Here is a 6,152-nt window from a genome sequence, read left to right on the forward strand (position 1 = left end):
TGGACCTAAAATACCTCTCGCTCAAAACCGTTTTTCTGGTAGCGCTGTCATCAGTAAAACGTGTAGGGGATCTACACGCACTGTCTGTCAGCCCTGCGTGTCTCGAGTTCGGACCAAACGACTCGAAAGTCATCTTCAAGCCGAGGCATGGTTATGTCCCCAAGGCAATGGGCATGCCCTTTAGAGCGCAGATCATCTCCCTATCGGCTCTGCCAGCATCCGATAGCGATGACAGTGATAAGCTCCTTTGGTCAGGGCGCTGAGATCCTATATCACGCGCTCCGCCGCCTTCAGGCGCTCTGAGCAGCTCTTTGTTTCATTCGGTGGGCGCACTAAAGGTCTCGCTACCTCGAAACATAGTCTGTCTAGATGGATAGTGGACGCTATTGCCGCAGCATACGCGTCTAAAAACCTGCAGTGCCCAGTGGGCATCAGGGCTCACTCCACTAGAGGTATGGCCTCGTCGTGGGCATGGTCCAGTGGGATTTCTATTCACGATATCTGTATGGCGGCAGGCTGGGCCTCCCCCTCCAGATTCGTGAGGTTTTATAACCTAGAAGTTACCGCGTTGCAGGCTAAACTGTTATCAGTATAAGTGATGTGTATGATCTGCCCATTATGCATGCGCAGGCTACCGTCATATGTTTATTAGCTCTCCTGGTTGAGCTGCACATAAAGGATTGGATGCCTACACATAGACCGTCATTCGCTCTGTGTGTTTTGTCTAATTCTTGTGCTTATGTACTGTGCTGGCCCGCGTTGCTGGCCACCTTATTCACAAACAAATATAGACCGGCAGCGCCGCTCTGTATTCTGTTATATGTTCAAGAGTGATTATTACATGTGTTGGCCCGCGTTGCTGGCCACCTGTTCTCGCTTGTATGCTCCCCGGGCTCCTGGGATGTATGCAGCGTATGCTCGGCGAGCACGGCGTTGACAAAGAGTTCGCGTAGCGTAAGTTACTTACGCAATACGAGAGAGCCTCTCGTAAGAGAACTTACTCGGTTACCTAACGTAACCTCAGTTCTCTCTAGAAGAGGGAACGAGTATTGCGTAACCTGCCGTGCTCGCGCCACGAGCTCACTCACTCTTGACGTCACGCCAGGCTCATGGATAGGCTGCTGCAGTTGCTGCGAGGCAGCCAATAAGCACGCTCTCTCAGCCTGCTTTGGTCTGCTGCCTGCTGCACTGCGTTGACAAAGTGTGAAAAATTAAGGATAATTTTTGGCTTCAGATCTCGAGAAAAGATAACTTTACCCGTAGCGTAAGTTACTTACGCAATACTCGTTCCCTCTTCTAGAGAGAACAGAGGTTACATTAGGTAACCGAGTAAGTTTAATATTTACTATTATTTATTTCCTTATCAGTTATTGACTTCGCATAACTTTTTTCTATGAACTTTTACTAATATTTCAGTTAAATTAACTTCTTTTGTTTAGTAAATCTGACTGTTAAGTTTTACAGAATATTACTGTTTTTGCTTGATTTTATGGTAATCTACTGGCAGCTGGGTTACCAGTAAATTGCTGTTTTTCTACAGTTTTATGCCGTAAATTAATTTACAGTTGATTACCATTAAATTACGCTTCACTCTGTTTTTTTTATTTGACACATTTAACCCTTTTAACCCCACTGCAAAATCTTCAGTTTTAAATGAACACTTGTGCGTCCATACTACAGAGTGTTAGAGTAACACTGAAGCAGTGTTGAAGTTAATGATATAATTCAGTGATTAATCAACTGATGATTGAGCATTAGTGATGAAGACCTGATTTTAACAAGCAGAATCACTGAAGGACAGAGGAACAACAAGAAAAAAGCCAAACACAAGAACTACAACTGACTTCCAGCCACAAAAGACATTAAATCTCTGAAGATCTCAGCAGAGGAGTATTAAACAACTCTAAAAAATTACATTACCAGCTTCACTTATTACTAACCAGATTGAATTTATATATTTTTTTTCATATTGAGAATTAACAGAGGTTTAGATGTTTTGTTTCATTTGCTACCATTATGGAGATCAGTGTTTGCTTTAGTTTGCTTTAACTAAAAGACACATTTTTCTTTGCTTTAAAAGACACATTTATTGTGGCAGAAGCAAAGCCAACAAAAATTAGATCAGGTGTTGCTGGTTATTTTTTTAATATTATGTAATCACATAATTGGGATCACCAATTAAATCCGGTGTCTAATCACTTATTGTAAATGTGTTTTTTAATACAGATTAATTTTATATTACTACACTGTATAATTACAGCAAAAGGTCAAAAAGCCTGTTAAATCAGTTATGAATGATTTTTTAATCTCATCCTTCAGTTAAAAAAAAATTTATTATGAGTTTAGCTAGACTCACACAGACATCAAGAATCAACCAATGAATCTCAACAATGGTGACAATCAACAAAAATGATAACATCAAATCTGAACATCACAAACCACACTACTAAAAGTCAACACAAAACCAACAGCAAAAAGTAAAAATTAAATAAAATAACCAGACAATTCAGCTGCATAATTTATTTATGCCGCAATGCATGCTGGGAGTCATGCACGATTTTTTGTTTGTACTATGGGTACCAACCCAACATGCATTGCAGCATTAAACTTTTTTGATTGTAACAAGTGTTGAGATTCATACGCCATTTCTTGATGTTTGTGTGTGTCTGTCAAATATTGAAGCTCAAAATGTTCTGAGCATTGACTTTTTAAAATCCTTCATAATTTCTGGTTGTCAAACTCCGATAGATCTCAATCTGTAAAATCACAGTAATACCATAATCAAAAACACAAAACATCACCCATATAAATACATTAGACAATAAATGAGAGCAGTGATTGAGGCCACTAGATTATGATTGTGACCATTAATAAATAATCACTGTAATCTAATCCTGTTTTCTTTCAGGGTTTTTGCAACAGCAAATGTATTTTAAAGACACAGTTCCTCCAGCCAAAGAAAATCCAATGTTTAAAAGTCAAAGGTCAAGAGCACAACTAAAGCAATCACTGATCACTATCATGGTAACATTAAATGAAATAAAATGACATCTAAACCTCTGTTAATTCTCAATAAAACATTTGTAGACGTCTGACAGATATAAAGTCAGTCTGGTTAGTAATAAGTGAAGCTGGTAATGCTGTTTGTGGAGTTGTTTATTCCTCCTCTGCTGAGATCTTTACAGATTTAATGTCTTCTTTTCTCTTCAGTTGATTTAATTTAAGGCTGTGACTGGAAGTCAGTTGTAGTTCTTGTGTTTCTCTTTCCTTCTGTGATTCTGCTTGTTAACAGAAGGTGTTCATCACTAATGCTCAATCATCACTTAATTAATCACTTAATTATCTCATTAACTTTAACACGGATTCAGAGTTACTTTAACACTCTGTAGAGTGCGACCATGTGTTTTCTGAGCAATGATAATTTAACACTGGGGATTTAGCTGTTGTTCTGTGTTTTTTGTTTTTATCATTTTATTTAAATATTTAATATTGGCTTGCACTTCATACCATGTGCTCTGTACCTGAAATATCAGCTGATCGAATTCAAATATCCTATGGAATGTAGCTTTAGAGTAAACTATACTGAGGAGCTCCCACTCTCCCTGGGCCTGAAAGAACTGCTGTGACGAATCGGTGATCATCTCTTGATAAGACATTGGTCTAATTGTAATCTCCTGCTCTGTGGGAACAGACATTAAAATTGTATTTTATATTAAAGTCAAATAGTTTAGAAGAATAAACCATGTTATCTTGTGTTTGTTTGTCAAAACTGATTCATGTGTTTCAGATGTACTTGAATATGTTGTAGACATAAATGTTATATTGCAGATTTGGGTGTCGAAGGGAAACCTGTAGAGATCCATCTTACAGGCCGTGGTCAGAGCTAAAAGGTCAGCTGAGACTGTATGGCCGTAATTTAACAACAGCACATTTGGAGACTCCTTTGTTCCAACCTCTGTCTTGATGCTAAATGGATAAAATATAAATGAACACTGATTAATAAAGACATGATGATTGGCAGAGATGGGCAGTATTTCAATTACAAAATACTCAAAAGTAATTAAATACGTATTTCAAATACATGTAATTTGTATTTTCCTTAACAAAAATAAATCAAATGTAAGTTGTAATTAAATAGCCTACTTTGAGGGACTGTCATTTGTATTTAAAATACTTAAAATACTTATTAGGGCTGGGCGATATATCGCATGACATTGTTATGCGCATCTCCTCAGTAAAGCCGGTTCCTTGATTAGTAGTAAATCACCTTCACCTGCTTTCAGATAGAAGATATGATGCAGATATGAGTGTTAAAGTTAATGAGATAATTAAGTGATTAATTTAGTGATGATGAGCATTATTGAAGACACCTGATGTTAACAAGCAGAATCACTGAAGGAGAAAATCACAAATTGTAACCCACCGTTATGGCGATCAGTGTTTGCTTTAGTTGGACTCTTGACCCTTAAACTTTTAATTAAAATTTTGTTTGTCTGCTGTTATTGATTTATAACAGTCAAATGAACAAAGAAAAGTGTGATCTGATAGTGTTGGTTATGTTTTGACATAATCATGCTGTGATCTGAAAAAATAAACTTTTTGAGATAAATAAGTTTATGTTGAGCATAGTTTGGTTTAACTTGTTAGCAACAGCTTTGTGATTCTACAGCATATGATTATCAGTATTTTTCTTATAATCCAAAATATTGAATAAACATTGTTCTGATCAAAACACTTTCAAATGAATTTATTTAGAAACACAGACATCAATAATCAGCCTGTGAATCTCAACAATGGTGACAATAATAAAGCATGTTGCAGTGGCTGCCACCAATCACAGCTCATTAATGGCGCCCATCATGCATTGCGATATGAATAAATTATGATCTGAATTGTCTATCTAATTTACTTTTCCTAATTGAATATTCTGCTCGTCACCATTGTTGAGATGCATTAACTGAATCTTGAAGTCTGTGTGTGCCTAAAAGAAGGATTATTTTTTTAAACAATTTTAAGAAATCCTTTTTATTATAGCTAAAATTCTGGATATTTATGTAGAATCACAGTTATGCTGTAATCAACAGCATAAACCACAAACAAAAAGTTCAAATTATGATTGTCATAATTAAACCAACACCATTAGATCACTTTTTTCTTTGTTCATCTGGCAGTTATAACTCAGAAACAACAGCCAAACAAAATCTAAAGTTAATAATATAAGGGTCAAGAGTCCAACTAAAGCAAACACTGATCGCCATAACGGTGGCTTACAATTTGTGATTTTCTCCTTCAGTGATTCTGCTTTAGGTGTCTTCAATAATGCTCAATCATCACTCAATTAATCACTTAATTATCTCATTAGCTTTAACACTCTGTAGAGTGGGACCATATGTGCTCTGAGCAGTGCTGATTTAACACTTTTTGCTGTGTACTCAGATTTCAGCAACACACTCACATAAAAAATACAAATTACATATTTTGTATTTTGTATTTGAAATACGTATTTAATTACTTTTGAGTATTTTGTAATTAAAATACTGCCCATCTCTGATGATTGGAGACTCCAGGTATTCAAATCAAATCAAAAGTAACTTGCAACTACTGAGGATCATGTTATGTCAGGGGTGTCCAATCCTGCTCCTGGAGGGCCAGTGTCCTGCAGCTAAATTAAACACACCTGAACCAGCTAACCAACAGCTGTATCTCATTTTGAATGTTGCACACTCTGGATTCAATTCAATTTAGTTAAAAAAATAAATAAAAATATAGTTATGAGAGTTCTCTGAAATTATTTTAATCTAGTCCACAAAACAAGTATATTATACAAAAGTATAAACTTTACACTGCATTCAAATACTTTATATAGTTGAGATTTTAAATGAACTCAGAGCACTTACAGTTACTGCTAAATGGATAAAATATAAATGAACACTGATTAATAAAGACATGGTGATTAAAGACAGTAACTTGCAGACTACTGAATAACCAGCAAACCAAGAGCTGTATCTCATTTTGAAGGCTGCACACACATTTGTCTGCCACATACGTCACAGAAGCTTCAAATACGTCATTTATTTAAAAAATGACGACAGCTGCACTTTCAAGTGTAAGTCATGTTCATTTTTTTAAGCTCCATTTCCTCAGTAGAGTGT

The sequence above is a fragment of the Rhinichthys klamathensis genome, unplaced genomic scaffold (assembly GCF_029890125.1).
Source record: "Rhinichthys klamathensis goyatoka isolate OS25496 unplaced genomic scaffold, OSU_Roscu_1.1 h1tg000070l_1, whole genome shotgun sequence".
Taxonomy (NCBI): domain Eukaryota; kingdom Metazoa; phylum Chordata; class Actinopteri; order Cypriniformes; family Leuciscidae; genus Rhinichthys; species Rhinichthys klamathensis.